Raw genomic sequence first — 21677 nt, 5'->3', positions numbered from 1 at the left:
TTGAACTGCACAGTTGGCCATGTGGGACCCAGCCATCTTAACCTCCACACCACCAACTGATGCAGTGCTAGACCTTTTAACTTGTGCAATATTGCAGGAAATAAAAGATATATACATTAGGAAGAAAGAAATCTACTTACCCTTATCTGCATATCACATGATTATTTATAAAAAAAATAGAAATGAATTTAAAGGCCACCTTTAGTCATTATAAAAACTCTGACATTGGCTTGTATCAATGGGGCCTCATTTCTTTGAATATTTTTCAATCGGGGACCAGCAGATGGTGTAACAGTTACGTGGCTCGACTCCCACATAGTCAACTGTGGCTCAATCCTGGACCTAGTGGCTTAAAACTCACACTGGGTGCATGTGTGTGCGTGCCCCAAATTCTGAGAAGTGACTGGAAAAAAAGGGATGGCAGTGTGGCCATCCCCCTAGGGAGTAATTTCTCGCTTTCTGTCTATGTCTCTCTGGTGAGCGCACATGCCCTAGAGCAAAAATCTCTCAAAAAACAAAACACCTTTCAATCCATCTTCATTTGGTGTCCCTTAAGGAAGCCCTGGCTGACTACACCGCTCTCCTTCCTTTTGCCCTGTGCTTCTCTCTGCATCAGATGTCACCAGTACCTTGTAAACTAGTACCCAGTGTGCACTCTAGCACCTCATAGTGTGTGGTAGCACTGCTTAAGGGTTAGCTTTTCTCCTTCTGAACCATAAGCTTTCTGACGGTACCTATGGGTGCCCAGAGTACTCTGCTTAGTATTGATAGAAAGTAAAGAGCAACCCCTATATCTACAGCTTGATTTACCTTAAAAATACTTATTATTTACTTTTATTTATTATTATTATTATTATTTTAAAGTTTGCCACATGGCCCAGGTGCTCACCAGAGAGAGACAGAGAGAGAAAGAGAGAGCGAAGGCAAGAAAACAAGCCACCAGGTCTGGGATTCAAACTGTCTTCAGCCATGTGGGAGGCCAGTGCCTTAACCAGCATGCCACCTGTTGGCCCTTTACTTACACTTCTATTATAAAAGTAATCAATGTTCTCTATTGAAAACCTTAAATCCTTTATACAAATTTCCTATCTTTTTATTAGCTTAAAAGAAATCACTTTAAGATAAAAAAAAAAAAAAGGCCTACAGATTAATAACCAGGATCAACCTCATAAATTAAAAAAAAAATTCTAAACTCTATATTCCCGCATTCTCTAGAGTTAACTAAAAGTATAATCGATATTTAAGCAATCTAGTTGAAAATAAGTAACACATTTTTTAAGGTATGTGACTCTGATGCAACAAAAACCCAGGAGAAATAGTTAAAATACTTGGTAATCAAAATGCTCTTAGTTGGAGTTACTTTATCCAAAAAAAGTTTCATCTGAAACTTTTTAACATATAAAATGAAATCATCTCATATCACCGTAGATTGAATAAATTAGCAGTTTTCTTAGTCGGTGTGTTTTTGGTTCCAAAAGAGAGAACTGCTCTTCTGAAGTGGAAAGGTTAGTTCTGTGATTTCCATTATGAAATACTGAAAGAAAGGCGTGGGGACCCGATCTAGCCAGCCTGGCTCCAGTCCCTGGGTTCCTCTAGGACTGCTGGGAGTTGAGGAGGCCTGTGCCTCTCACTTCCAGTAACCCAGCCAGCGACGTGGAGTCACCAAGACAATGACTCTGCCAACACCCTGAAGAGTATACATGAAAAAAGACACCACCAGATGGGATTGGTTACATTCTTCCAAAAGAGGAGTCAAGTACAGAAGGCTGCATGTCTCTTTCTCTCAGTCTCTCCTGTCATCTTTATGAGGAGTATCCAGAGTCTAGTTTCTTAGCATTTTCCTTAACCTTATGCTCACTTGCATAAACACCTTCCAGGCCCTGAGAGGGAACCTGGCAATGGAATCACAGTCAACTGTTCGTTTTTTTTGTTTTTTTTTGTTTTTTTTTGTTTTTTTTTGTTTTTTTTTGTTTTTTTTTGTTTTTTTTTGTTTTTTTTTGTTTTTTTTTGTTTTTTTTTGTTTTTTTTTGTTTTTTTTTGTTTTTTTTTGTTTTTTTTGAGAGATTTTAACTGTTCTTTAAAGATTTGCAGAAGAAAAGTATTGTAGCTACAATATTAAGACTACCATCTGTTTCCACTTAGAATACTTTCTCCTCTGTCATACACCCCTAGTCAGTGCTGTTGGAGTGATTGGGAATATTTTGAGGATCCAGTTAGAGGAAACTGATTGGACATATAGTTAGTTTGAGTGTAATGGTTTATTTATGTGATTTGCAATCACTTTTGTCTACAGCTAGATTATTGTTTGAGTCCAGGAATGCTGCTAGGCATACTTCCACCACTCTATGCTAACTCACCAGACAGTCGGACACAAAAAGGGCAGGGCTAAAGATTGTAGATCATGACCTGAATGTGCCTATAACATCTCCCAAAATTATGTGTGAAGTGAAAGAGAAACCAAGTGTAGAATGTATGAAACCTAAAACTAGTCGGTGGAAAATTTATCCAACCATCAAAACCATAAAACTATGAGCAGCGAATTAGGTTCTCACTTCCATTTTTCCAAAATAGGGGGTATTTCCTGTAGAAATATAGTAGATGGTGCATTGTATAGAACTATAAAGAAACCATGTGATTTTTTAATTTCATTAGGATGAGGAAAATAATATCAAAACTCCTGTGTTTGTAGTAGTACTATTATTTCTGTTCTTATTTACAAGAACTTATTTTATACTTATTATTATTTTAATTTTGCTATAAGGTGCATGCACTTTCAGAGAGTGATGGGGATGGAGAAAGTGAGAAAGCACCCCCACATGATGGATGGTCATGCCTTGATCTTTTCTCTTCCACTTCTCCTTTCAGAATTTTGGGCATGCACACACACAGGCTCACCATGTTTTTGAGTCACTAAGTCCAGGATTCAAACCATGCAGTTGGCCCTGTGGGATCCAGTTGCCACATACTGGTTGTCCCCCTAATTTTTTAAAAAGTTTATTTCTGCAGAGAGAGAGAACCCTCAACAGAGTCTTGACCTTGTGATTTATACTCAGCTTCATCGGACCCTTAATCACAGGCACACACATGCCCAGAGTACTCAGGGAGGTCTCTGGACATGAATGAGGAACCTTTCCATTAAATTCAGACTCATAGAGTGCCATGTTTTACCACCAGATCATCACACAGCACCATACCTAATTTTGTATTAGTAATTTTGCATCCTTTCTCTTTTCTTTTTAATTTTTTTAAGAGAACTTTTTGCTATAGGGCGTGTGCACTCACCAAAGAGACAGAAAGCAAGAAATCACCCCCTGGGGGAGATGGCCACACCACTATCCCTTCTCCTCCATTCTCCTCTTGGGATTTTGAGCATGCAAGCACGCATGCCAGCATGAGTTTTAAGCCACTGGGTCTAGCACTTGAACTGTGGTAGACTATGTGGGAGTGCAGTGACATAACCACTATGCTAACTGCTGGCCCAACATTCTTTTCTAAGAGAGAGCCCCCCAAACTATATAAACTTCACTAAAACCTAGATCTGCCATGACTAGCTCCCTTGCTGAAGTACCATATTAGTTCTCATAATTGAGACTAGAACAAAACACACGACTAACATACACACCAACATGGATGAATTTGAAAAGCATAATACTAAGAAAAATAATTCAGATTCAAGAGGGTACATAATGTATGATTCCATTAACTTAACATTCTGGAAAAGGAAAAACTATAGGTGCAGAAAACAAATCAATAGTTACCGGGAACTGGAAATGGGGAATTTCTGCAGAATGATAGAAATGTTCTATATTTTGATTATGGCGGTAACTGCACAACTATATGCATTAATCAAAATTCATAGAATTGTACAGTAAAAAGGTTAATTTTACCATATGTAAATTATTACTCAATACATATGACTTAGAACAAATATTGGTAAGAGAGAAATGTTATATTTCAGATAAAGATTTGATCACCAAATGTTCATGATATGAAAACTTGATCTCCAGTGTCATGGCTTTGGGAGCTGGTGAGATCTTTAAAAGTGGGACCTAATTAGAGGACACCTCTAGTGAGTGAGGAGATAAAAAAGACAAACTCATCTTGCACATGCCTGCCTTCCTCTTTGCTTCTGTTAGTCATGTTACAATATGGCACAGGAGGCCAGCTTGACTCCAGCCTCATGCCTTTGGACTTTCCAGCCACTAGAACTGTAAGGCACATAAACCTCTATTCTTTATAAATCACTTAGTATCAGATATTCTGTTTAGTTACACAATAATAAACTAAGATAATAATGTTAATTTGTAACACTTGTTGAACATCATATAAATAACAACTGAGAGTGCTGGGATTTAGATCTCCGATTTTGTTTGTTTATTATTGTTTTTTTAAGTTCTTTTACCATAGGGCATATGCACTTGACAGAGAGAGACAGAAAGAGGGAAAGTGAGAAGTCACTCTCCCTGGGGGGATGGCCACAGTGCAATCCCTTCTCCATTTTTCTGTCAAGATTTTTGTTATGGTTCTGGAAATTAGAAGTCCAAGATCAGGGTGCCAACATAGTCAGGTTCTGGTGAGAGTTTTCTTTTTGGCTTGTAGACTGCTGGCCTTCTCACTGTCATCCTGACATGGCTGGGGGAGACGCAGTGAGCAAGTTCTCTGGCATCTCTTCTTAAGAGAGCACTAACCTCCTCAGGAAGAGCCCCATACCTAGGACCTCATCTAATCCTAATTTCTCTCAGAAGCCCCATCTGCAAATAATATCACACTGAGGTTTAGGGCTGCAGCATGTGATTTTGAGAAGAATACAAACATTTAGTTCATAACAATTCTCATTATAATTTTTCTTTATGAGTTATCGAGAGGTATACTTTTAGATTTCTACACATATGTTTCAAAGCCATCCTTTTGCTTGTTAGAAAGTAGCCTACATCCGATTCTTTGTTATTTGTTAAGAGTTGTCTAGTTGGAATCAGCACCCTTTTAGAGAAAGAACCATATAGTAAGTAGATGTTGGGTCTGCAGGGCAACATGGTCACGGCTGGTAACTGCACCTGCTGTGGCCATACAAGAGTGGCCCTAGGCAACACACACAGGAATGGGAGTGGTGTGTGCTGATAGCTTTATCCGTAGAACTCATCCTGGGTGGATTTGGCCAAGGGGTCGTTAGTCAGCCCCCCGACCTTGTACACAATCAAATTTTAAAGATATTTCAAGGTTTTTTGAATAGAGTATGTAGTTTCTCATTGATAGATACAGATTTCTGTATATAATGTGCTTGTTATGCTTTTAAAATTTGTAATATCTTTATGAATTTTATCTGCTTTATGTATCAATTGGTGAGATATGTATTAACCCTCCCATCTCATTTAAATCTGTCCATGTTTTCTAGTAATGCTACCAATTTTTAATTTCATATTTCATAGGTATATTAGAATGTTATGACTGCGTACTGAGTTATTCTTTTTATCATTATGTTTTGACTCTATTAAAAAATCCATCTTGTTTAATTTAGTTCAGTTTCACTTGTGGGGGTAGATCTTCTGTATTTCTAGAAGTGGTCAGCTGTTCTCTGGGAAAGCTATACTGTACACTGAAAAGTACTGCTGGATCCAAAGCTCTACTTAAACAGTCTGAAGTGTTTTGCTATAATTATTCATCCCTAGGAGCCTGAATGTTTTATTTGGCCAGGAGAACCAGGGCTGGGAACTTCTCCTCAAGAACCATGTTCCCAGCTCATTAAGAGACTCCCACCAGCGTCACTGAGAAAGAACACAATTCCCACATCCAAAGAACAGGACCCTGAGGCTGAACTCTGTGAGGGCCTTAAGGCCACGCCAGAAATGCAAACCACGGGGGAGGGGAGGGGAGGGGAGGAAAGGGAGTGAGATGCCTTGCCAAGGAAGAAGAGGCTCTCAATGCTGACTCCATCTGCACTAACAGAGATTTGGGGAAGGAGCCTCCATTTTTAAAAATTACTTTTGCACATTTTTCAAAATGACTACAGGTATGTTAAGACCAAAAAAAAAAAGGGATTATAATCAATTAGGCCACATCAGGAAAGAATCTACTGTCTGTTAAGTGTGTCTCTCATTTACTCTAATTGTCTGGAATGCCCATTCTCTTTTATCCTCACCATCTTTCCTTTTCTATCAACGTCTCACCCCTACCCTCCAAAATTCTGCTCATGTGTCACCTCCTTTATAAAGACCTTCCAGAAGCAGAAATAAAACTGTCTTAAGGCTGTAGCGAACAGTTGCAACTTTCATTTTCAAAGGAAAATGGGGAGAAAAGGAGAGCAGGGACTGTAATGAAAATGAGGAATTCATGAAAAGAGAACACGGGAGAAGCCACAGGGCTAAACCCAGGCCTGCCGTGTCCAATGCAGGGCATCTGCTTGCTTTGAGGGGCTTCTCAGAGAGCCTCAGGCAGGCACAGCCTGTTCTGGACAAGTTGTTCAGGGTCCACACCATTCAGGGCCCAGGTATCAGGACCCTGAACCACTCAGAGTTCCCCACAGGCCTGTGGTTGCCCCTCAAACTTTTTGTTCATGTGGCATATGCCACTCTGGTTTTCTCTGTTTTGTTTTTCCTAGCGATCATCTTTTTGTTATTGCCTCTTGACCCTCTTGTATACAGTGAGAAACTGGGCTGATCTACAGTCTTCTCCCTTGAGCCCCTTAAGATCCATTCTCCCTCTCCTGATAAGACAAATGTCTATACATGTAAGTGGCCGTGAGGTGGTTCTATCAGCAGATCACTTGTCGCTTAGACCTGGAATGAGGAGTGAGGTGACCCCTCTCTTTTCTTCTGCAGCTTCTAGTGACAGTGGCTACAACCAGATGTGCATTCCAGAAACGCTTCTGTTAATATTTTCATTATTGAAGATGTTCCTAGCAACAGGTCTAGAGTTTGCTTACAAACTATGTTGCCAGTTCCCACCAAAAACATTAAAGTTAGAAATCTGAAATAGGGTGGCAAAACACCAAACTGGGATCACTTAGTGAGACCTGATCCTCTGCTAGGAGGTGATGCACTAAAAGCAACAAGTTGGCCTAAAAAATACACAATTAAAAAAAAAAAATCCTTCACCTTCTTTTTGTGAGATACTGAAATGCTACAAAATTTATCTTGTCAGTTACAAGCCAGCAGAAGTAAACCCTGAAGGTTATCTTGCAAAAATTTGATTGCTCCAGGTTAGTTACACTGTCTTCACTTATTTTTAAAAATGTACACAGGAGGGGCTGGCAGCCACATGGAGTGGGGGTTAAGGTGCTAGACTCCCACATGGCCATTCAAGGTTCAAGTGCCGGACTTGGTGGCTTGCTTTCTCACTTTCCCTCTCTCTCTCTCCATCTCTCTTTTAGGGCAATTAAAAAAAATCAATAAAATTAAATAATTTAAAAAATGCACACAGGATGGGGCCAGCAGGTGAAGTGGTCGTTAAGGTACTGGACTCTTACATGGGTGACCATGGTTCAAGTGCCAGACCTGATGGCTTGCTTTCTCTCTTTCTCTCTCTCTCTCTCAATCTCTCTCTCTCTATCTCTCGTGAGCACATGTGCCCTATGGCAAATTTTAAAAATAATAACAAAATTAATTTAAAAGATGCTGGGACTAGCAGATGGTGTAATGGTTATATCACCAGACTTGCATGCAGTCCACTGTGGTTTGAGTCCCAGATCCAATGGCTTAAAACTCATGCCTGGTGTGTGCATGCCCAAGATCTTTTTTTTTAGAGTTTTTTTTTTTCTTATTGGGCACGTGTGCTTGCCAGAAAGACAGAGAGAGACAGAGAGATAGAAAGCGAGAAATCATCCCCCAGGGGGGATAGCCATGCTGCAATCCCTTCTCCTCCATTCTCCTCTCGGGATCTTGGGCATGCACGCACACGTGCCCGGCGTGAGTTTAAGCCACCGGGTCCGGGACTCGAACCGCGGTCAACTACATGGGAGCCCAGCGATATAGCCATTACTCTAACTGCTGGTCCCCATGTCCAAGATCTTAAGAGGAGAATGGAGGAGAAGGAATTGCAGCATGGCCATCTCTGCGTGCAGGTGATTTCTCGGTTTCTATCTCGCTGCCTCTCCTGTAAGTGTTTGTGCCCTATAGAAAAAGTCTCTCAAGAAAATAAAGAGGGGACTAGTAGTTAGCGTAATGGCTATGTTGCTGGACTCCCACGTAGTCGACTGCGGTTCTAGTGTCGGACCTGGTGGCTTTAACTCATGCCAGGGGCGTGTTGGTGTGTTTTTTATCCCGAGAGGAGAATGGAGGAGAAGGGATTGTGGTGTGGCCATCACCCCTGGGGGGTGATTTCTTGCTTTCTGTCTCTCTCTGTCTGTTTGGCGAGTGCACGCGCCCTATAGCAAAAACCTCTCGAAAAAAAAAAGAGAGAGAGAGAGAGAGAGAGAGAGAGAGAAAAGAAATGCACAAAGGAAAGGTTTTTCCCCTTCAGGAGCGAAGTACCAGACCACAGGAGCTAACTTTTTTTTTTTTTTCTTTGTTCTTTATTCTTTTAAGTAGATAGAGGTGTGTGTTCTCACCACAGATAGAGAGGGAGAAAGCACCTGTGGGGCATGGTTACACTGCAATCCTTGGTCCTTCATTTCTCCATGCTATTGGGATTTTAGGCACACACACACACACACACACACACACACACACACAATATGTTCTTCAAGTTGGGAGGACCAGTATTCAAACTGATTAGTCGTGTGGGATCTGGCTCCCATAATCACTAGGCTATGGGGCTGTCTGACGAGCTGACCTCTTATGTGAATGTGCACACTTAGGTCTGCTACAGTGGTGTGGGGTGGGGGGTGGGGGGAGATGACCTCTAATGCTAAAAGTCAGAGTCTCAGAGGACCTGCCTTACCTCTATATTACCAAGATGTGTTAGAGGTCAGGCATCCAATAGGTAAGAAATTTGGTCTGCAGGCAGAACAGCTGCAGTGGCTCTTGGAATCTGCAGAGTCCCCTTCCACAGAGTCAACCAACAGTGGGCCAAAAATATTTGAAAGAAAATTGGTTGTGTTTGTACTGAACATGTACACACCTGTTTTTCCTAGTCACTATTCCCTAAGCAATACAGTAACTATTTACATAGCACTTACATGGTATTAGGCTTTATAAGGAATCTGGAGGCGTGTTTAAGCACATGGGCAGATGCGCCTAGGTTGTATCCACTACTATGCCGCTTTATATGAGGGACTAGAACACTGGATTTCGGTTTCCATGGAAGTCCTCAAACCAGTTCCCCATGGGAAAACTGTATCTGCTTACTGTCTGTCCTGCAAGAAAGCATTCCCCCCTTTTATCTTCTTCTTCTTGTTTATTAGCTTCAAGGAAAAAAAAAAAAGATAAGTCAGCTTGGGTGATATGATCTCAACTTCAGTGTGAAAGTTCTACCCTTTTTTCTTCCTACTTTGTGTTTCTTTTTTTTGGAGAGGTTTTTGCTACAGAGTGCGTGCACTCGCCTGAAAGAGAGAGACAGAAAGCAAGAAATCACCCACCAGGGGAGATGGCCATGCCGTAATTCCTTCTCCTCCATTCTCCTCTCGGGATCTTGGGCACACACGCATACGCGCTTGGCATGAGTTTAAGCCGCCAGGTCGAGTACTGAAACCGTGGTCGACTACATGGGAGTTCAGCGACATAGCCATTACTACTGGTCCCCCTACTTTGTTTGAAATGTTGTAACATTTACATATTTGGGGGCAGCTTTCAAAGCATGAGTAATTTCAAATCAACCACTTTTGCCCACTTTTGGCTGGCAGTGGCACTGGGGCCTAAGTGTATCTGTCATGTTGGCTACATGAGTGTAACTGGTACATTTGGAAGCACTGCTTATAACTCCACTACTGGAATAGAGAGCAATACCAACAATAATTATGTAGTCTTATGAGACGCTGTTCTGAATGCCCTATGTGAGTTAACTCTTTTAGCTTCCAAGTAAACCTTATGAGACGGTTCTGTGATGAGTAGGTTTTACAGAGGAGGAACCTGAAGCACCTGCCCAAGGTCAAGAGCAGGAGCCAGGAGTTGGATCTAGGTGGTCTTGAGTCAAAATTTCCCCTTAAACACTATGCAGGGCTGCCCTTCTACTAACTGGAGAACAAATGAAGTAGCTCTCCCAGCACTGGTCTTCAAGCAGGGTACGAGAATCCATGGGAATCCGTGGGTGCAGTTTACTGTAACAATGTGTGGTTTATGTACTAACTTCTAACCGGGGCAGAATCTGCAGTGTGTGGCAGGCGGCCCCTCCTCCAAACATCAGGACCGATTAGTTCAGATATTTGAAATTCCCATTCCTTCTGGACTCATCCTATAGTTTAGCTGGGGAGAAAATACGCCCTGCTTTGCTGAGGCTGGCCCTAGTTTATGCAAGTTGTCCCATCTGGTTTATGAACTGTCTTACTTCAGGGATCCCTTAATATGTCAGTATGAATTCTCATTCTCCAAGAGAGGGAATGAACAGAAGGTCATCCTCAGACTGACTTGGTCCCTGAAGCCATCTTTGCTGAACATCTGTTAACAGCCCCCAGAACAGTGCCCCGAGTACTTATCTGGGGAGTACTTATCTGCCACTATAGAGGACTGATAGGGGAGGACTCAGGAGAAGATGTTAGCTTCAACTTTTGTGATCGTGGGTAAATCACTTACTTTATGCTACAGTTTTCTCATTTGTGGATTGATGATGTCATACATGTATGATTTATGATTTTTCTTCTGGTTCAAACTAACTTCTGTTAAGAATGCTATACACCTAGATGTGTCAAAGTTTCCAGAGTGAGATGGAATATTGAGGTACAGGGGATAGGGTAACATTTAAAAATATACAGCTGAACATGGCCCATTATGTGGGTATGTGAGTTAAATAATTTCTCCTGAAAAGAAACTTCACTAAAAGAAGAAAAAAAGAGTCCTGAGAGGCTGAAGTATACTGCTATCCTTTCACCTTTGTTATAAGACTGTAATCCCAAGGAAGAGAATAGTTATAATGGAAAACACACTATTTCTGTGAAGATTGCCCTTTGGCCTTCATGGACTTCAACTACCTATTAGATTACTTAATGTATGCTCTGAGTGTACATCTTGTAAATCGTTAGAGGTGGGTGTAATGTTCACCTGCTTTAATTTGAACTGCCTAATTTTCTTACCTAAGTTCCTCAATGGAAAAAAAAACGTTTCTTATAAACTTCCAGGGGGCATGCACACTTGCCAGAGTGACACAGAGAAAAAAGAGAGAGAGAGGGAGGAAGAAGGCATCCCCAATGGGGTGTGGCCATGACTCAATCCCTTCTCCATCTTGCTGGGATTTGGGGCATGCATATAAATGTGTCCATGTGTTTTTCAAACCACTGGGACCAGGATTTGAACCACAGTCAACCACAAGGGATCTAGCTCCTTTAACTGCGAAATGCCTTTTCTTAACTGTCTTTTTGTGTAGCTTAGGACAAGGAACTTCAGGACTTCATCCTTTAATGTTTCATGGTGGTAAAGTGGGCTTAAGGACATTAGCCTACCAACTAATTATCAGCTATATGGGAATATACAGAGAGGGATTTTTGTGGAATGATCTTAAAAACACACAGCTCTGAGGTGTTACATGATGGGGTGGAATAGCACAGACATGTAAGGCTAGTGAATAAATAAGAAAGACTAAAATTAAACTTGATTTGTTGATACAAAGCTGCCAATTTGATGGGGTCATCATTTTTCAGAACTTTTTTCACCCATTTCCCTGATATAATACATACTAATCATGGAGATTTTGGAAATTATAGAAAAATAAAAAGAAAGAAAAATTTTGTCCTATACAAAGATGGTCTTACTATAAAAGGATGTCCAGTATATTTGTATTAAATTGTTGGAAAAGTCATGACATATTTTTCTTTTACTCTGCAAAAATGTGTCATGACTTTTTCGACAGTCCAATAAATTCAATGCATTTACTCCCACCTTTTGTTTTATCTGTGTTTTGTGTACATATGTTTGTGTATGCATATAACTTTACATATCTAGAATTATATATCATGCACAAATATCTTATCCCTTACTATTATGCCATAAGCATTTTTAAATAGCCTTGAAAAACATTTGTAGTGGCTATATACTAAACCTTTGTATGCCTATATTTATTTGCTCTTCTGTCATTACTTCGATCATTTCCAAAATTTTGTATTTGTAAGTGTAGTGTAATAGACATACTTATAGGGAAAACTTTATGGTTTTTTTTTTTTTTGTTTGTTTGTTTGTTTTTTTTGCTATAGGTTGCGTGCACTTGCCAGACAGACAGACAGATACAGAGAGACAGAAAGCGAGAAATCACCCCCCTGGGGGATGGCCACGCTGCAATCCCTTCTCCTCTGTTCTCCTCTCAGGATCTTGGGCATGCACGCACATGCGCCCGGTGTGTTTTAAGCCACTGGGTCCGGGACGCAAACCGCGGTCGACTACATGGGAGCCCAGCAGCTTAGCCATTACGCTAACTGCTGGTCCCTAGAAGGAAAATTGAATTGTAAAAATGTATGCAAGTTTTAAAAAGATCTTAACAACTTCCAAATGATTCTCCAGAAAATTCTGGATCAATTTATATGTCATTGACACAGTATAAAAACAATTGCTTTATCACATCCTAGAAAACACTAAATATTATCTTTTAATAATGCTAATATATAAAAATGATATAGCATTTTACTTTACATTTACTTGATTATGAGTGTGGCAAAATATTTTATTCTTCTCGGGTCCAGCAGATGGTTATGTCATTGGAGCCACATGGCTTACTGTGATTCAAGTCCCAAACTTGGAGGCTTGAAACTTATGCCGGGCACATGTGCATGGGTGCCCAAAATCCCAAGAGGAGACTTTACGAGAAGGGATGGCAGCTTGAGGGTTGATTTCTTGCTTTCTGTCTTTCAGTCTCTGTCTCTCCAGTGAGTGCATGTGCCGTATAGCAAAATTCTCTAAAAAACAAAACTTTTTTTACTCTTATTAGTTATGTATATTTCTTACAGGAATATAATGTTCTTAACCTTTGCCCTTTTTTCAAGGAGGGTTTTTGTTCGTTTGTTTGTATGGTTTGTTACAGGATTTTGTTGGTTTGTTACAGGGTGTGTCTGTCTGCCAGATAGAGATAGAGATAGAGATAGAGAGAGAGAGAGAGAGACAGAGAGAGAGAGAGAAAGAAATCACCCCCCCAGGAGGGATGGCCACACTACAGTCTCTTCTCTTCTATTCCTCTTGGGACCCTGGGCACACAGGCACCCAGTATGATTCCAAGATGCAGGTCAGAGACTCAAACCAAGCAGTTGGCCATGGGGGATCCAGCTGCCTTAACTATCACACAACCTGCTGGCCCTGTCAAAGATGGCTTTAATGTATTTATCATTTTTTTAATGAATCTGTTAATATTACTTTTTTTTTTGGAGAATTTTTTTGCTATAGGGCACGTGTGCTCGCCAGACAGACAGAGACAGAGAGACAGAAAGCGAGAAATCACCCCCCAGAGGGGATGGCCACGTCGCAATCCCGTCTCCTCCACTCTCCTCTTGGGATCTTGGGCACGCACGCACAAGCACCGGGCATGAGTTTTAAGCCACCAGGTCCGCGACGCAAACTGCGGTCGACTACGTGGGAGTCCAGCAACAGAGCCATTACGCTAACTGCTGGTCCCATGTTAATGTTACTTTTTAAGAATTTGCTGAAGGGTATGTGTCCTATTGGAGAGAAATAGACTCAGCGAAGAAAGGTGACACACATCTCACATAGGGAATGGTCACATCTCAATCCTCTCTTTGCCACCTTTCCCTCCTTTTGCACACATGCACGTGTACCTGAAGTGGTCTCCAAACTGTAGGTCTGGTATTCGAACTATGTGATCAACCATATGAGAGCCAGCCTCGACCACCAGGCCATGGGCTGGCCCTGTTAAGATTCAAGTTATTTTTTTAAAGGTGCTTTTTCTTTTAAGCTTAAAAATTATTACTATGATTTTTAAAGGTTTTGCCATAAGGCACGTGCATTCGATAGAGAAAGACAGAGAAGGAAAAGTAAGAAATCACCTCCCGGGAGGATGACCATGTTGAAATCCCTTTTCCTTCAATCTCCTCTTGAAATTTTGGGCACACACACACATATACCCAGTTGACCCCCCAAAATTATTTTCAATGTATAGATATTTAAAATTATACTGATATCAAAGTTATTTTATGTTTAAAATTGTAATTATGCTCAGAAAAGTTATCTTCACCCTGAAGTAGATACTTTTATCTGGTATTTTATTAATCATTTTATGTATGTATTTATATATCCTTATATTACATTGAATCACATGTATCTTTACAGTGTAAACATTTCCTTTTCTAGCATGATTACCAGGCATATCAGTCAAGACAAAGACATCATCATCAACATCATCATCAGCAAATAGCTTTTCATTTTTTTCAGATTATTATTATTATTATTATTTATTCTCATTATTATTTTTTAAACATCCTTTTTAATTTTTAATTATTATTATTATTTTTTTGGAGAGGTTTTTGCTATAGGGCGCGTGCACTCACCAGAAAGATCGAGAGAGAGACAGAGAGATAGAAAGCGAGAAAGCACCCCCCGGGGGGGGGATGGCCACGCTACAATCCCTTCTCCTCCGTTCTCCTCTCAGGATCTGCGCCCGGCGTGAGTTTAAGCCACTGGGTCCGGGATGTGAACCGTGGTCGAATACATGGGAGTCCAGCGACATAGCCATTACGCTAACTGCTGGTCCCTTTAATTTATTTTTTTAACCGTCCCTCTCTGGAGCAGCTCAAGCCCGGCCCGTGAGAGCATCGTGGCACCACATCGATCGTGCAATAGTTTTAAAACATTCAATCACTGTACATAAATTGGCTTATAAAGAGAATTTACATAACATGAAACACTTCTCAGGCCAGTCCAGTTGCAAATACTATACATGTTATCATCAACAGGTGATAAACCATTTCTGTGTCTCACAAATGTTATGCCTCTTCATTTGTTCTCGTGGTATCCTTCTCTATACCCTTCCCTACTCCCACCCATTCCACACTGTTTCCAGTATCCTATTTTAATAATAATTTAAACTTTAAAAAAATTTAACTTAAAGAAAAAAAAGAAGAATTCTAAGATCTGGCATGTAGCATGGCAGTTAAGGCGCTGGACTCCCACATCACTGTGCACGATTTAAGTCCCCAGCTTGGCAACTTGCTTTTTCACTTTTCCTTTCTCTGTCCTTCTCTGGTCAAATAAAATAATAACAATAATAAATCAAATTAAAATTAAAAAAAATTTTTAAAGATTACTCCAAAGAAAGGTCTGCTTTGTGTGCCTAAACTATAATAATACTTCTACTTTGGCCTAGCCCATAACTCAGAGTTTTAAATGCTTCGCATTGGGAGATAGATCTCATATGGCCAATCGTGGTTCAAATCCCAGCTCTGGCAGTTTGAGGAACATATTGGGTATATGCCTAAATCCTGACAGAGTGGAGACATGGAGGAGAAGGGATTGCGGTGTGATCATGGCCCATTGGGAGGTGTTTTCTCTTTTCTGGCAGGTGCATGCACCCTCTAGCAATGAAAAAAAAATTATTTTTTAAGGATTTCAACTACAGTTATTAAAGAACAATGGATACTTCACTTATATGATAGTAAAATACACATATGCCCATTATGTCTAATTTATGTATCAAAAAGCAGGGGCCAGAGGATAAACAAGAGAAAAAGTTATGAATAAGAGTGTGGCCATAGAAGATATTTTGCCTGGGTTAAAAATCCCAGCATTGCCCTGAGCAAGTTACTGAATTTCTTTTTGCTTCAGTTTCCCACTTTAAAATAATGAAAAAAAAAAAAAAACCCTTAAATCTATATGGAGATTTTATTGTATAGTATAGAGTGAAGCTCTGGCTTTTTTACCTTTTAATATGTTTAATCAATTGTTCTAACATCTTGCTAAGTAATCCTTCCCTTCCTCACTGTCTCGTGGCATTTTCACTGAATTGAAAAACAAATCATATATGTGTTAGGAATGGTTGTACCGATCTGCCTTGGAATCCTCCATTGATATCATACCTTAATGTTATTTAAAAGAATATATTGATTTTTCTTCTTTTTTTCTATATTACATTTAGTCATAGATATCTTTACAATGTATAATATTTTTTCCAGCACAATTACCATGCATATCAGCCAACACAAAGACATTGCCACCCACATCATCATCAGCAAATAGCTTTTAATTTTTTCCAGATCATTATTTTATTTTTTATTTATTTTTTAAACATTCAATCACAATACATCGTTTGGTTGGTAAAGAGAATTTACCTAACATTAAATACTTTTCAGACCAGTCCACTTGAGAATACTATACATGTCATCAACAACAGGTAATAAACCATTTCTGTGTCCCACAAATGTCATGCCTCTCTATTTTATCTCCCGCTTTCCTTCTCTATACTCTTACCTTCTCCCCCAACTTCCACCTTTTTTTTAAAGAGAGATTTTTGGTATAGGACATGTGCACTCATTGGAGAGGCAGAGAGAGACTGAGAGATATAAAGTGAGAAATCACCCCTTAGGGAGGTGGCCACACCACAATCTTTTCTCCTCCATTCTCCTCTCGGGATTTTGAGCACGCATGCACACACGTCCAGTGTGTTTTAAGTCACTGGGTCCAGGACTTGAACCACAGTCGACTATGTGGGAGTCCAGTGATGTAACCATTACGCTATCTGCTGGGTCCCATCTTCTTTTTTATTTTCCTAAAAGGCTATCACATTAGTGTGCAGAGAGTAAGGGAGGGAGCAGATTCAGCTAAAATCTCTGAGCATTTGGGAAGGGCTGAGGAGTGATGCAGGTCAGTAGCTATTTAGGGAGGGACTAAGTCAGGCACCCAGCTGTTTCCAGAGGGCCCTAGTTTATATTATGCCTCTGCCACTCAATATTTATTCAGCTTTGGGAAAGTTAGTGGATCTTTTTATGCCTTCTTTTCCTAATACATAAAGTGAGGTTATTGAAAGAATTAAATAAATACTTGTAAAACATTAGCATAGTGTATGGCCCACAGTAAACATCATTATCGCTCATTTGAAGCGAGTTCCCACCTCCATCATGCCACTGAAATTTCTCTTGACAAGAACACCATTAATTCACCAACTGTCAAATCAGTGTGTGTTAAAGCACACAGATAAAAATGATAGGCCTTCTAGAATCAGGCTGCCTAGACTGGGACCCTACCTCTGCCATTTATGAGCTGTGAGATCTTGGAAAAGTTACATGCTCTTTTTGCCTCTTAGTTGCCACATGAAACAAGAATATAAATAATGTCCACATTGGGGGCGGCACATGGTGTGAAGGTTAAGGTGCTGGATCCGACATGGTTGGCTTTGTGGTTTGAGTTCTAGACCTGGCAGCCTGAAAGTTACACTGGATGCATGTGCCTGTTTGCCCAAAATCCTGAGGAGACTGGAGGAGATGGGACTATGGTGTGGTCATCCCCCTAGGGGGTGATTTTTCACCCTTCCCCCTACATGTCTCTGGCAAGCACACAAACCCTATAGCAAATAAACAAACAAAAATAGTGCTCATATCACAGGACTTATAAATTATTTAACACTCAGTCTGGCACAGAAATAAATACTTACAAAATGGTCATCTTAATTATCATCTCATTTGATTGCCCTGGGGATGTGGTACTAATGTTGACCCTGAACTTAAAAAAAAAAAAAGAAGTATCTAGGGGCCACCATGTGACCTAGTGGTTAAGGCACTGGATTCCCGCATGGCTGACATGGTTTGAGTCCTAGTCCCGGTGGCTTGAAAGTCACGCCCAGTGCATGTGCATGCATGCCCAAAAATCCCAGGAGGTGAATGAAGGAGAAGGGATTGTGGCATGGCCATTCCCCCTAGGAGGTGATTTCTCACCTTTTCTTTCACTGTCTCTCTCTCTCCAGTTAGCGCATACACTCTACAGCAAAAACCTATTTAAAAAATTGTATCTGTTTTACTCATGATACAGAGTGCATATATGCACATGCTAGAGAAAGACATACACACATACATACACACCCTTCACAGGTTTTCATCACTCTGGGATCCCTTTTTCCCAGCCTTCAGCTCATCAGGATCCTGGGCACAAGCAACTGGTATGTCTCTCTGGAGAGACCTAGGGATCATGCTGACCTAGGGATCTGAATGCATGGTTGGCATGTGGCTTCCAGCACTACAGCTGACTTTGTTACTGACTGGGTTACCAGGCTAAGCATGGCACTCTCTCCTCTTTTGACATTAGTTTGGTTCTCAATCTCTCACCTCACACTTTCTTTTTTCATCAATCCCTTTGGATACTGACATCCAACCAGGTGCACCCCACTGTCCTATTCTTTGGTGACTATACATCTTTAATGGTATTTTCTCCTTTAAGCCAAGAGATGGCAGTTTCCTTATCAAAAGATCAGATAAAGCTAGCCCCATGGCCTGATGCTTGGAGAGCTAGATCCCACAAGGCTGGCCATGGTTTGGATTCAGGCCCCTGCTCCTTGAAAAGTACATCAAGTACATGTGCATGTGTGCCCAAACCCTGACAAAACGGAGAAATGGAGGAGAAGGGACCATGCTCCACTGAGGAGTACTTTGTCTCTTTTCCTCTCTCTTTGTCTCTCTGGCAGGTACACACACCTGGTAGAAACAAAACAAAACAGATAGTAGTTACGTTATGCTTGTGGGCCATATGGTCTCTATCAACTGCACACTGTACGATATGCAGACCATTGATAATATGTCAGTAAGTGGGAACAACAATGCTACAACAAAACTGCAGGTACTCCTCACTTCATGACCAAGTTCTGTTGCTAAGACTAGGTCATTAAGTGAATTGGTCGGTAAACGAGGAGCTTAAAGGCAGATGTGTTGTGGTGACATAGGGTATGTAATTTTCTTTGTTTGTTTGTTTGTTTTGGAGAGGTTTTTGCCATAGGGAGCGTGTGCTCCCCAGAAAGACAGAGAGAGACAGAGCAACAGAAAGCGAGAAATCACCCCCCAGGGGGGATGGCCACACCGCAATCCCCTCTCCTCCATTCTCCTCTCAGGATCTTGGGCACACATGCACATGAGCCTGGCGTGAGTTTAAGCCACCGGGTCCGGGACTCAAACCGTGGTCGACTACATGGGAGTCCAATAACATAGCCATTACGCTAACTGCTGGTCCCGGGTATGTAATTTTCAATAGATATCAAATGACACCACATCAGAAGTATGCAATTCTATCCATACAAAAAGCATATTAACTAAACACCAGAAAGTGACAAGATACAACACAGTAATATAAATCTGTCATAATCCTTTTTATTTATTCTGAATAATGGAAAAGTTTAAAGGAAAATTCAACTTAATAATTTTAATTAAGTTGTTTAATTTGTTTTAATTCACATCTCTTACATATTATAGAACATAAAAATACAATCAGCAAAAAAAATCCAAAAACTAAAGCTCATTCATAAAAAAAGACATTCAGATTAGTATTTTGGTAATTGAATCCTTCAAAGCGTGGTAGTGGTTCAAAATCACTACATGAGCCAACACTTTGGGTCATGAATACTAACTCACTGCGAGAACTAGACAACGACTGAGGAAGGGGATTCCTGAGACTCACGTAGTCTGAGAAAGGGGATTCGCCATGCTGGAGAACTGGTCATGAAACAGGTAGGCTGTTCCATGAAGAGTGGGTGTATATGCCCAAGCAGGTAGCCAGCCCACAGGCCATGTTACAACCAAGTTCTTCTTTAGGTAGTAGCTACAACTCAGATGTTCCCTAGAATCTTCATCACATTGTATCTCTACTCCCTGCTGGACTGTGGGCTCCCTGAGAGCAGGGTGTCCCTCCACCCCTGTGTGTTCTACAGGTAGCTCAGAATCTGGGAGATCTATTTAATTAACATCTGCTGGAACACTGAATAAGGAGACCACGTGATAAGAGTTCTAACAGGTAAAATGTCTCTTGTGCTATAGGAAGAAACAAGCCCGTTAGTGGCTAGCACACAAACTATTGAGAAGAGCCCGTGGCCTGTATACTGCACTCAAACACCTAGTAGAATTCATCTTTCTTTCTCAAATGTGAGAGGGAATTCAGATCCAGGAAATTCACCATTTCAAGAACCAAGTAACATTGCAGACATCAAAACAGAGCTGTCCAGCGTGATCTATAAAACAGGACACACTTTATAAGAGTTGAGAAACAGCTGTTTCCCCATTTCTGTTTTAAAAGGGGAAATAGGCTACAGGGCTCAGGGGTACATGCTAAGCATATGGAGAAAATTTATTTGCTTAAAGAAATGTGACAAGGAGCTGGCCAAGTGCTTGGTTTGTAAGAGATAATGTCCTGCTGGTGAAATTAAGAGGATAAGAAGGATATACTCAGAGTCATTTTAGCATCATGATTAATGAAAAAGGAAACATCAATAAACGCTGAAGGCAAAAAAAGAAAGCAAAGTTGAAGCTGAAAAGAGCTGAATATGCTCCAGGGGAGACACTCGCTATAAGAACTAAGTATCACTTGCCGTAATAATGACTTTAGTAAAACAAATTTTAGATAAAGATGCCACTGGTTTAAGAAAAAATATGAAACCAAAACCTCAGTGAAAAGAAACATAGTGAATATTCAGTTTCTCTACATACGGTGTAAAGGATTCTTATAGAGCTAAGAATACCTGGAAAATATATTAAAAGATTCAAGGGGAGTAGACTTCTGGAATATACTTAGAAATTGGTAACACAGAAAGAAGTATGTTTAATTTTTTTCCTGTAAATTTTCATGTTCACCTTAACTGGCAGTAATGTTCTTAGTACAATAAAATACTTGCTGAGCTCTTTTCATAGACAGGTTACTCATTTTGTGTGACCGAACATTCTCCCAAATGGCAATTACCAGTGAATACATTGTAGAATTTCTTAAAATCATAAAATCATTATTGCTGTGAAAAACAAACAAACAAACAAAACCTAAAATGTTCTTAAGGAGAATGAAGTTAATGTTGGTTTCTTTCAACCTTCTTCCCTTTCCCCTCTAGGAATATATAAATATTCATTATTTGGCCACATGGACATGAATTCATCCAACCTTCAAATATTTAATGAGCACTTGTTAGGTACCAGGTACTGCCTAAGCTCTGCGGAGGCAAGTTTGAATAACATGTAGTCCTTACTCTGAGGAGCTGACAACACCGTGGGGGGGACTGACATGTAGAAGCAATTAAAATGCAATGTGATACAGTGATGAAGAGCAGTTTTGAGGGAGTCACGGTCTTGGGATAGGGGAGAGTAGGACTAGAAAGTGAAGAGTAGGGTGTTGTCGAAGATGATGGGACTATCTTCAAACTGATTATGGCGATGGCCACACAAATATGTACAAATTAACATATGTGTTAAAATTCACAGACCTGTGTCAGAAGGAAAAACAGCCAGCTTTACTGTATAATAACTTATAAACTAAAAATGCAGTGTGATAGCTACTCTTCAAGAGAATGGATAAGCGCATTAAGGTATACTCACATAATGGAATAACACTGAGCAATACAAGAAACAGACCACGGCTAAATGCAGCATGGACAAACATTTGGTGGAAAGGGTGCTGTGTGTGTGTGTGTGTGTGTGTGTGTGTGTGTGT

The 21677-nt window shown here is 40.4% G+C and overlaps 1 protein-coding gene across 5 annotated transcripts in view; it reads right to left on the bottom strand.

Annotated features, from left to right (window-relative positions):
- The window catches only part of CMSS1 (cms1 ribosomal small subunit homolog), a 430734-nt gene that overhangs the window by 43974 nt on the left and 365083 nt on the right, over nt 1-21677 (bottom strand). The window lies entirely within an intron of this gene.

Source organism: Tupaia chinensis, unplaced genomic scaffold (genome assembly GCF_000334495.1).
Source record: "Tupaia chinensis unplaced genomic scaffold, TupChi_1.0 Scaffold000100_1, whole genome shotgun sequence".
NCBI lineage: Eukaryota > Metazoa > Chordata > Mammalia > Scandentia > Tupaiidae > Tupaia > Tupaia belangeri.
This window is presented reverse-complemented; position numbering and strand designations above follow the sequence as displayed.